Source organism: Rhamphochromis longiceps, linkage group LG3 (assembly GCF_057381845.1).
Source record: "Rhamphochromis longiceps isolate RC_006_pf linkage group LG3, R_longiceps_female_GT1.1, whole genome shotgun sequence".
Lineage (NCBI taxonomy): Eukaryota > Metazoa > Chordata > Actinopteri > Cichliformes > Cichlidae > Rhamphochromis > Rhamphochromis longiceps.
The window spans coordinates 27,263,445-27,275,063 of NC_140559.1; the positions used below are offsets into that span (position 1 = coordinate 27,263,445).

Here is an 11,619-nt window from a genome sequence, read left to right on the forward strand (position 1 = left end):
CGCCATGGATTTTTTTTCCCTTCAAGGTTTATCATAGTAATGATGATTCTTTCTAGTGACAATGGCATAAATATCTTAAAACATCTCTTGATGTCACTGACTTTGGTCAGAGCAAACCTTGTGATTCCAGGGGTCATTTTGATGACATTTGCAGCAGCTGCCCTGCCATGTACAGCATGAGGTACTGAGCTCCAAAAGATCTTACCATTTTTGGACTTGAATCTTTCAGCAGGAGTAGCTTCAGCACCAGCGACCTCCACCTCTGATCAGATGTGTCTGTGTCTTCTGGATGATAGTCCACATTGCCTTCCTCCGTAGAAACCTGCCCATCTGAATCGCTATGCTGCTCTGTGTCCTCTCCTTCATTTTCACCAAAAATATGATCCTGAACTTAGCTCACTGTGAATCTTCTTCTCATTTTTTGTATGCTGCAAATTGTAAATGTGCACTCTGGAAGTCAAATGGCCACTCAAATAGTGAATTCACCTCACATGCCCGTGTTTATTTTGTTTTGTTTTTGTGCAGGTATACTGCAAAAAAACATGCAAAATAAGAATCCCCTAAAGCTCATATGATTAGGAAAGGCGCTTGCTGTAAGTGTTTTAGCTGACAGTGCACTTATGATTTCAGTTTTGGCTTTAATTATTGCTTTATACTCATAATATTATACCTGGGTCGAAACCGACCCTAACAACACAAAGGTCATAATTTCAGCTAGGGCATTTTATAATTTAATGAAAATATTTTTTTTTTGTTTTATTTTGTAGAAATAGAGGTTCCTGACAAAGTCAAAAAGCCTTGATACAATAAACAAATGTATGTGATTTTTTTATGCATTTGAAATTTAAAATGGGTCGGTGCCGACCCTAACACAAGAGGAGGGTTAATTTCAGTTGTTACAGATGGGACAGACATGACTGGGGGATAGGAAAGGGAGAAAGAAAGAGAGGAAGGAAAAGAAAAACAGAAGGGAAGAGGGACAGTGAGAAAGGGCACTTAAAAAGAGAAAGAAAAAAATCTCCTGGATCACCTGTTGAGAGAAAAAGAAGAGAAAACAATGAAAAAAAACAAAGCAATAAACTAAACACAACACCATCGCATTAATCTAGCTAAGTGTAAACAGCAGTAAATACTAAATACTGAATGTTGTTGTGCAGGACGCAGGACCGACAGCGCACAATGTGCTTTGAAGTAGCAGCCAACAGTGAACACCCGTGTGCACACCTGTGTGGATCAGCGCGCTTGTATTCAAAAGGTTTCCCCATGTAATGGTCTGCTAGAGGGTGTAGAGAGCCATAGCCCCGTCCCCCAGGGCATGAAGCAGGCATGGAGGAGATCCAGACCCCAGACATCCAGAGGCCCCAGAGTGCGAGAGCCCAAGGAGGACCACTGGAGGGGCATCCGTGCCACCCTCCTGGGAAGGGCTGAGGATCCCCAGACGAGAGGTCACCCAGTAGCCACGGAGCAGAAGCCAGAGGGGGCTGCATCAGCGTGCCCGCCAGCTCTGCCGGCAGCCAGCTGTGCCAGAGTGAACCAAGCCGCAGGCCCAGAGGCCCGAGGGTCCCCCGCACCCCGGAAGAGGCCTGACAGAGCAATAGGCGCCAGACCCCGCCAAGTAGCCACCGGGAATGAGCCGATACATACCTGAGTGCCCAGCCCCGGACACCAAGAACCACCAATGCACCGACCCCTGAGGGCATCAGTCACCAGCAGGGAGTGTGGTGAGGGGAGATAGGCTTTGGAGGGCCTGGGAGTTCCCAGAGAGGTGGAGTCTAAGACCCGACCTGACATATAAACACAGAAAACAGGCACATACAGACACAAACATGCATTCCCACCCTCATGCACACATATACAAACACTCAGCACTCACCCAACGTAAGGATAGACATAAATGGACATGTACACACAATCACACTCCCCAAATATACTCTATACCCCGGGTCCAGGTACCCTCGCCCCCAGAGGGGGAAACGGCACCTAGACCCTGATGTATTATATTAAAATCTGTGATTCTGAATTACACTTAGACACTGCAATAGCTCATTCAAATATTTAAGTTGCTTTTGAAGGTTACATAGTACATACCCAACTGAAATGAGGTTTACAAGTAGGAAAAGAGTTCACTACAAGTAGCATATTTGTTTAATATCATTGGAGGGAACATATAAGTTATGCTATGTATAAACAAACCTGTTAAGCCTGATTAATTACATAATGATGTGGAGGCAGGGAACTCACAGCACAAGCATACTCCTAACCTATTATAAGATTGTTTTGTATATTATTATATATAATGTATGTTGTTTTAATATCTAATGACAAAAAAAGAAACAAAATAAGATCACAGCGAGGCACATGTGGCGATATTTATTCATCAAAATAATATTATTAATTAAATAAACACAACATGTATTTTTTCACCCCCCAAAAATACATGTTCAAAGCACCACAACAGCACCCTGATAGTTCACAGACATGTCACATGGTATCAAACAGAAGTTGATAACTCGGCTCTGTAGAGTGGGTAATGTTGAATTCTCCCAATTCTTTGAATCTTTGGGCTGAAGGAGGAACAATACTCGGTGTATAAATGCTCAATCAACAATCATTTATTTCCATACAATTCAACATAAGAGCATTACAACGTCCGGACGGGAGAGATGCTACCAGAGGGTCAGGCACATGTCTCAAAATGGTGACGGGTTGCTCAGCTTTTTATAGTCTCTAGTGGCCCCCAGCTAGTCGTAAAAGCCAAAACATCACATTTTTTCTCTGTTACAGCGCCTAAGTTATGACCTCGGCAGTTGTTTCTCTGCTTTCTGTAAGGTGGGGGTGTGGAATGTGGTCTATCTATCTCCCCTGTCTTTAGACACAGAGTCTCCTGCTTACAACCTTCTCTTCATGATTCAACAATTAAGCATGTCAAGAAAACAGTGTAACACATTCCCAGCAGATCAAGGATACAGAGTGATGCACATTTATCTAATGAACTAATATGTGAATATGTTCTGTTAACTCAAAAGTATAATGAGAACTAAACTACATACAGCTCACACACTCTATATTAAAGGGTATAATGTGATCTACAGCAGTATTCTAATTCAACTACTTTGATTACATATATAAGGTAACATATAATAACAGAATAATCTAATAATTCCCCCTTTTGATCTCTGAAAGAGATCACTTACAACATGCACTCCAGGGTCGCAAGGTCCAAGTTTTCTTGATCCTGAGGCCCTCTGTCCCCCTTTAACGGGTGGACCATATGTGGGATGACCTCTGTGTTCACGCAGTTCAGATGCAAGCAAAGTTAGATTTACAACCATAACAGCAGTTACAGATGACTCTCCCATCACTCCCCAATTCTCCCACAGCTTTATTTTGGTGCTCCAGTTTTCCACTCCCATTTTAATGCCACCTTATACCTTTCAAATGTACTTAGACTAGAACCTCTGTCTAAGGAGCTTTTAACCTTTATTTTTATTGCTGCAGCTACCAGTGTCTTCCAGTTGGGTGATTCTCAGCTTCTTTCTTCGACCTCCGGGGTTAGACCACCCTTTAGTCATTGCACAGTTCTGGGGATTATTCTGCCCCGATTTCAAACAAAGATCTGTGTATTTTGGGGTCACCGGCGTGTCCCCCTTTTTGCCAAGAGCCTCTTGAACCTCGTTGGTCTGGTGTTCCTGGTTTTCGCCAACCCCTTCATGGTTATTGCTGTGTTTGTGGGATCCATCTTCTCCAGGAGCCCAAACGTCATGACACTTGACCCCAGTTGCTGTCTCGGCAGTCCCTACATCTGTCTCTGCTGTGAAGGGTCCTCACATCTCCGTGTCCCCGTCTGGTGTCTGTTCCTTTCTCTGCAAGAGACAGAAAACCAAAACACCTCTCTCCCTAGGCTTGATAATCTAATATTGTTATCCATTGTTCTTCTAATGATTCAAATTTGGTTTAAAATATTATGTTCAGGACTTATTCTAATCATAATCTATGTGTGTGTAAAAGAAATCAAAAATTAGTGAACCCTTTCTAAGTCTACCACATTATAAGCTTAAGTTTTACCATAGCTAATTTATTAAACACACAAATAAAGTCATAAAATGTTCATAAAACCATTGTTTGATGTTCGGACTCAACTTCCCCCTTTTTTGACACACTCCCATGTGTCAATTCATTGGAGCTAGACAATTAAAAGAGAAGGTTGGTGACATCATATCTCAGAAAGTATCAGAAATTCTTCTCTCGAGTACCGTTGCTCCAGCCTTGTCATCCCTGAGGATCTTCGATCCCGAAAATGTCCCTTCTCCTCATGTAATAAAGTCTGTCATCCTTCCATGCCCTGGTAACTGGTCCATCCAGAGCTGTAACATTTTGAAATGTACATACAACAAGCCAAACCACACCTTGGTCACACCAACCCTCTTCCGCCCCGAAGATGTCCAATGCCATCCTAGTATGGACTGTCAAAAGTGGCTTTAACGCTGACTATCCTGACAATCCATTTTATAACGTTTCCTGGTCAGATTTGCCAATCTCTGCACCAGGGTTTTAAACTTTTCGCCATTTCCATTAGTTGTTATTTTTATTTAGTTTCGACTCCAGATTTTCAATTTTTACCAGTTGTAATTAGTTTTTACCAATTCTTTGCTAGTTTAGTGTAGTTTTTATTTTCTGAAAATCCTTAGTTTCAATTTAGTTTTATTTGTGTTTTGCAAAAATTAAGTGTAACAAAATCTCAGTTCCATCATATCAGTCAAGCTCTTCTGGTTATCCTTGGGTGTTGAGACTAATAACTATTAACTCTTGCCGCACCGAGTGGTCCTAATTTTGGTTCAAGTGAATTGATAACCTTTTGAAGGCGATTGTTTCACACCTTTATTTAGATGTCCCAGTCCTGTTGTCTCGGGATACATCACGCTGCCTTATCTGGGGTTAGCTGTTTTCTGGGGATGCGGGTTGAGTGGGTGAGCTCTTCAAGGAGGGGGAGTGTGCTCCCCCTGATGAGGTCTTCTAGGTAAGCTAGGTTAGCCTTCTTGTGTGAGCTTTTCAAGTGCACTTTAAGGTTAGTGGGACTTTTAGTTTTATAAATGTCCCTCATGTCCCCCTGATGACCCAGTATTTCATTTTTGCACACTGTAGTACACATTTTAGTTTTTGCTTGTAGCTCGCATACTCTACTTGCCACTCCTCTAATTCCTGATGTTTCTTAGAGAGGGCAACAGTACCTTTAAAATTATATCACATGTGTGGGGGTGTGGCCTTGCCAATTGTTTTGCCCACCTTTTCAAAATGGCTGGCGTGCCCACAAGCACATTTCATGGAAAAAGAAAGGTAAGCTTGATATTTACATTTAAAATGTTTTGTTAAACTCAGATTTTTATTTTATTCTTTTTGCAAGTACCCCTCCTCGGTGGCGAGAAACTGTTGGTGTGGTCAAGTGGGTGCTCTAGAAACAAACGCTCAGGACAGAACAGTTATCAGTCATGTACTTCCTACAAATTTTGCATATGTTTTATTTCATATTGATCCTCTGAGTGTAATGGTACATTTTAATTTTAATTTATCCAAACTAAACACAATATTTTCTTTATTTACTTTGCTCTTGTTCTTTTTCAGTACCACATCCTATCAAATGTCCCTGTCGATTATATTCTACATTTAATAACTTACTATTTCAAGTGAGAACCTAACACATGTGGACCAATGTTTATTATTGCATATCTCTATTCTGAATGTGGCCAGTCATTCATAGGTATTGTTAAATTTTGGCGATTTTCCTCTATAAAATTTAATTGACTTTTTACAGTGGCCTGCTATGGTTAATAATAACATATTCCAGTCATGAGTGATATCAAAAGTCTTCTCCACTGTAGCATTTGGCATTCCCAATAATATAACATGATACCTTAATCAAAACACAGCTAATATAGCACAGTTTTCTTAATGCAAACATCAGTAACTCAAAATCAGCAACCAAAGTGTTAAGTCTGCAGTTCATACTCATCTGAAGCTACAGTCTCCTCCTCCAGTCTCTCTTATCCTCCTGCTCCTGCAAAAACAAAACAAACAAAACGAAGCATCCACCCTTCTCTTGTCCGCTGGGTGAATTGTTTATTGGCATTTACTAATCCTAAAGTGGGTGCAGTCATTGTCTCAGTATCAAGTCAGTCAAAACTTTTAGTCGTCAGTCCATCACAGTCCATTCACATGCATACCTCCATACACATTCATACCAGATGTTGCTGATAATGGAGTCTCACGCGCAACCTATTCGAGCCTCCATCACCAGCAAGATGACGTCATCATTTTAAAGGAAAACAATTCCTTGTTGTTTTTTGGGCCGGATTGACTCGGTGCAATCCTTTTAGACTCAGAACTTCTCAGTGTTCCCTATAAGTGAATTTCTCCCAAGCCAATTACAATCATGGAGAAGCACACTTTGCAACTGTTTTTGTAAGAATATTTCATAGCGCTTTAAATTTCAATCTTTCAGGCCTGGTTTAAAGAGCTGATTGTTAAATCATAAACTCACAAAATATCAACATATCACCACCGGTGGATCACACCTCTCAGATTTTCTTATCTCAGTGCACTGTAACAAAACGAAAACAGACATAACCAACAAAACACTAACAACAATAACACAAACTAGGGCCCGTTGCAGACATGTCCAAGCATAAAACTATCCCTCTCTCGCTTACGAGAAAGAACACAAGCCAAAGCTCACTGATAAAATCAAGCTAGCGCTAAACAAAACCAAACAATCAACCAGAAATTCACAGGAACATTTTGCTTCCTGCCGGGACAATATTGTGTGGGAATGAGAACCTCAGGTGCCGTAACACCTTTTGTTCCTCCTTGAATTAAAACTCAATCACAGAAAATGCCTTACTCCAACCTAAACTTACACTATTAATTCATCATTTTCACTCTGTGCCACTGTTCCTCATCAGGGCTGTGTGAAGCACAGCAAAGAATTCAGTCAAGGCCTTGAGCCATAAACAGACATCACGCACAGACATTGTTTTCATAACCAAACCGTTTTAGAGCTTATTCCTAAAATCTACATAAATGCCTTCTAGGTGACATATAACACATTCTAAGTAATCAATGGCTCCTCATAAAAATTATGCATTGGGATGTTTGTGTGCAGCATTTTGCATATCAGCATAAGCAAAGCATTCTTCATTGCATCAGCGTGTGTGTGTGTGTGTGTGTGTATGTGGATCACTTCTCAGTGAATCAGCATTCCAATGTGTGTGTGTGTATGTGTGTGTGTGTGTGTGTGTATATGTGTGTGTGTGTGTCATTTCTCACTCACTCAACGAGTGCACGTGTTCATGTGTGTATTTCACTTCATTCTGAATCTGTGTGTTTGGAGACGTGTGTGTGTGTGTGTGTGTGTGTGTGTGTGTGTGTGTGTGTGTGTGTGTGTGTGTGTGTGTGTTTGTTTCTCTTCATTCTGAGTCAGTGCATGTAGATGTGTGTGTTTGTGTGGGTGTTTGTGTTCATCACTTTCCTGTTCTGGTGTTCTGGGTAAACCACGGCCTGAAGCATGCCCTGGGGTCCTGCCCCCCTCCTTTTTCAGTTTGTTTGCGACCATTGCTGCTGCTGCTGCTCAAAATTCAGTCCGTCCTGGTTCTGACCCCAATTGGGGCAGTCCTTTCTCCAGTGTCGATGTTCACCGCAGGTGAAACCTGCATCTTCTTCTGTGTTTTTGTCCATTCTGAGGTGCCTTCTGTCCTCAGTTACTCCTCTTGTCTCGGTCACGCCCTTTTTCGCCACCCGATCATCCGTGTTGGTCCATCACTGTCCTGCACAGTGTGAATGCAAAGTTATCAAGGTCAGCATTCTTTCGCTCGGCCTTACTTTTCATTCGGGCTTGGCGGGCGTCTCGTCACAGCTCTGTCAGCTGACGCAGTCTGGGAATTTTCCCCCGTGTAGTGAAACGGGCCTTAGGTTTAGTGCTCTCCGTCTCGGCTGCATGAGATCACATTCCTGCAGGTCTGTTGACATTCTCAGGTCGTTGTTGTGGGTCCAGCTGTTGCAGCATTTGGTCAGTGTCACGTATGGGGGAGAGCAGGAGTCCAGTCAGCCTCGGCTTTCAGGGCCGGCAAAGCAGCCTGTAATTAAATATGTATAGAAAAAACAAAAACAAAACAAAACAAAAACAAACGAACAGGAAAATGTTGTTGTGTTGGCTGTGTTATTCAGAGGGGAGGCAATGGGGCCAGGCCCTGTGTCAGCCTTCTCTCCCCCTTTTTTGTTTTTTGTCTCCCGATATAATCAACTCCTAACCCACCAAGTTGACAGGACAACACCGGTATATGTTAAAATTCTTAAGATCATGTTTAAAAGCCCAAAAAAGGAACTTTCTTTCATTCAGTAATCACTTTTATTAATCAATCAACAGAAAACATGTCACAATTTGAATCTTTTAACCACTAAATTTGTTGTGTCTTGCCTGGTTGGTTAGACCAGTGTTCCTTTTTTTTTTTTTTAGTTAAATTGTTGTCCTGCAACCCAGAGGGTTTCTTTGTCAGTAATGTATAGACTTCATCATTTAAGTATGTTAATTTTTCTTTAACCTTGCTGGAAAATCTTCACGTGTTCATGAGTGTAAGCTGTTTCTTCATTGCGTGTATGTGCATTTGTATAAAAGCAGGTTAATTTTATCTTTTCTCAAACTAGGCGTTACCTTAAAAGGAGCCTTTCTCTCAGATTTCTCTGCTTGTGTGTGTTTTTGTTTCACCTTTTTGTTGTGATGCTCCGGACGCCTTCCCAACCTCCACAAGTCCGTTGGCCCCAATTTTATGTGTTAAAACTTCTCTTAATTTCTCCTCTAATTCTCTCCTCGCTGCTGTCTTTTTCACAGCTGCTGATTCGTGCTGGGTGTGGTTCCCATTACCTATAATTTTGCTTCGGCCGCTGTGCTTGTGGGGGCAGTTGGTCCAGGTCCGCAGCTTCCTGTATTAACACACTAAGAGATTTATTTAATTTCATTTTCATCACATGTTAAACAGATAAGCAGGCAACACGCCTACCTTGACAGCGTAAACTGTACGCCAGTCTCCCAACACATTCCTCTCTGTACTCCTCCATAATTCTCCACTGCACACCTCTTACTATCTCTCCTTTTTATTTTTATTACACCACAGAGTAATACACCCAATTATGCCCGTCTATCTCTATGTGGCTCCAAATTCCCTCTTTATTCTAATTTCACACTCGTCAGGGGACAGGCACACAACAATTTCAACCACTGAAACGAGGAATTCAACCTTTTTATATTTCTTTACTAATCTAGACTCAACGTTTGTTCGCAAAATGTGTCTTGTTCTAGTCCGGAATAAATGTGAACCCGTGATTACACGGCCGTTCCAGTGTTATTTCCGTAGCTATGCGGGGGCCCTCACCTCCCCAAGTCACCACCTCGGCACCCGGACGACGCCGGTCCTGGCCACGCGTCCACGGACAGGAGGGTCGCCACTCCTAGGGCAAAGTTCCACAGGTACACTAGGCATCAACCTTTGATTCTAAAATGTGTATTTGCTCTAATGTCCTCCTAATCAAACACATCAACCGTCACTGTCACTGTGTTCACGCTTCACACTTCACACAAAAAACACACTCAGAGCGCGCCTCACTCACACTCTCACTCAGTGCGCGCTTTACCCACAAGACAGCACCCAGAGCGCGCCTCGCAGCTTCACACACACTCTCACCCAGAGCGCGCCTTCACACTCACACACAACACTTTTCCTCAGCGGGAATTTTACACAGAAACCTCTGAGCTCAACTATTAGATCTTCTTAAAGCACACTGCACCATAGACCAAAATACCCCTTTCTCTGCGCTTATGACCGCCACCACGGGGCAAAGTCGCATCATAAAAGTGATGCTTGCATCCCCGAAGTTATACCTGACATCATAAACCAGGTGTTGCTATGTACTAAATTTTTACTTTGTATTATGACCGCAGCCCTTTATACTCGACTGACGCCACAAACCACCGTCAAAACCTCTATCCAATGTACTAAAACTAGCACCAACCACTACTGCACTTCACGGCCGCACCACCGGAACACGCCGTATCATAAACCAAACCTACGGACGTGTTTCGCTCTCGCGTTGCCAGCGTTCAACTGCACCGTGAAGCCAGCATCTGCTTGTCCTTAAATCAACTTCTATTTCATAGCCGGCAAAAGCCAGGACGTCACTGACACCATAAACAAAATAAACAAACCTCGACTTCAATGTACTGGACTAATGGCCGCGTCTTCAGAATAAATTCTAATGTATTATTGCTACAGAAGCCAGTATTAGACAAAATTAAATGTGGAAGGTAAAGTGGCTGCAACTAGCTCAACGTAGTATCTTATTAGTTTCTCGGTAGAAGCAGTTTACTGCAACTAGCTCAACGTAGTGTCTTATTAGTTTCTCGGTAGAAGCAGTTTATTTAACACACTGGAATTCAGCCTCAACTTATGTTGTTAGTATCTTGCGCCAAAAACCAGACACCGACAAATTTACTGTGAAAATACATGTGACTCAGTGAACAGATTAATTTGGAAAACCCAATATGCACATTTGGTATTTATAATACAACAGGCTGTGCTTACCTTTTTATTTTTGGACCGGTCCTCTGTTCACCTCGCCTCACGATCTCACCAAAGGTCAAATCTACACCTCCTCAGCACACCAAAGATCCGGGTCACACGGCACCAAGTTGTTGAATTCTCCCAATTCTTTGAATCTTTGGGCTGAAGGAGGGACAATACTCGGTGTATAAATGCTCAATCAACAATCATTTATTTCCATACAATTCAACAGTCAGAGCATTACAACGTCCGGACGGGAGAGATGCTACCAGAGGGTCAGGCACATGTCTCAAAATGGTGACGGGTTGCTCAGCTTTTTATAGTCTCTAGTGGCCCCCAGCTAGTCGTAAAAGCCAAAACATCACATTTTTTCTCTGTTACAGCGCCTAAGTTATGACCTCGGCAGTTGTTTCTCTGCTTTCTGTAAGGTGGGGGTGTGGAATGTGGTCTATCTATCTCCCCTGTCTTTAGACACAGAGTCTCCTGCTTACAACCTTCTCTTCATGATTCAACAATTAAGCATGTCAAGAAAACAGTGTAACACATTCCCAGCAGATCAAGGATACAGAGTGATGCACATTTATCTAATGAACTAATATGTGAATATGTTCTGTTAACTCAAAAGTATAATGAGAACTAAACTACATACAGCTCACACACTCTATATTAAAGGGTATAATGTGATCTACAGCAGTATTCTAATTCAACTACTTTGATTACATATATAAGGTAACATATAATAACAGAATAATCTAATAGTAATCATAATGAAGCAGTTCATTTCAAGCTGTAGATGCAAGATGCTCTTCATATTTGTGGCCACCAGATATCACCAACAAGCTTTGAGTATGAATTGTTTTTCAAAACAACTTTCAGAAAGATTAATTTGGTCACTGATAACCCTGAGTCTCTTATCAGTGTGCATTCAGTCCTGAACTGCCACTGATATTTTAGGTAACACCTACCATGTGAACGCTTTTTGAACACTGGAAAGAGAGATATAGTTTCAGTTTGA

At 42.0% G+C, this 11,619-nt stretch overlaps 1 protein-coding gene and 1 long non-coding RNA gene across 2 annotated transcripts in view; both read right to left on the reverse strand.

Moving 5' to 3' along the window:
* The window catches only part of LOC146673746 (low affinity immunoglobulin gamma Fc region receptor II-like), a 38,646-nt gene that overhangs the window by 20,380 nt on the left and 6,647 nt on the right, over nt 1-11,619 (reverse strand). The window lies entirely within an intron of this gene.
* LOC146673747 (uncharacterized) lies at nt 6,329-11,352 on the reverse strand. Its single transcript, XR_014908790.1, has 2 exons — nt 10,626-11,352; nt 6,329-8,126 (listed from the first exon to the last, which is right to left on the reverse strand). It is a non-coding gene; the product is annotated as an uncharacterized LOC146673747 (long non-coding RNA).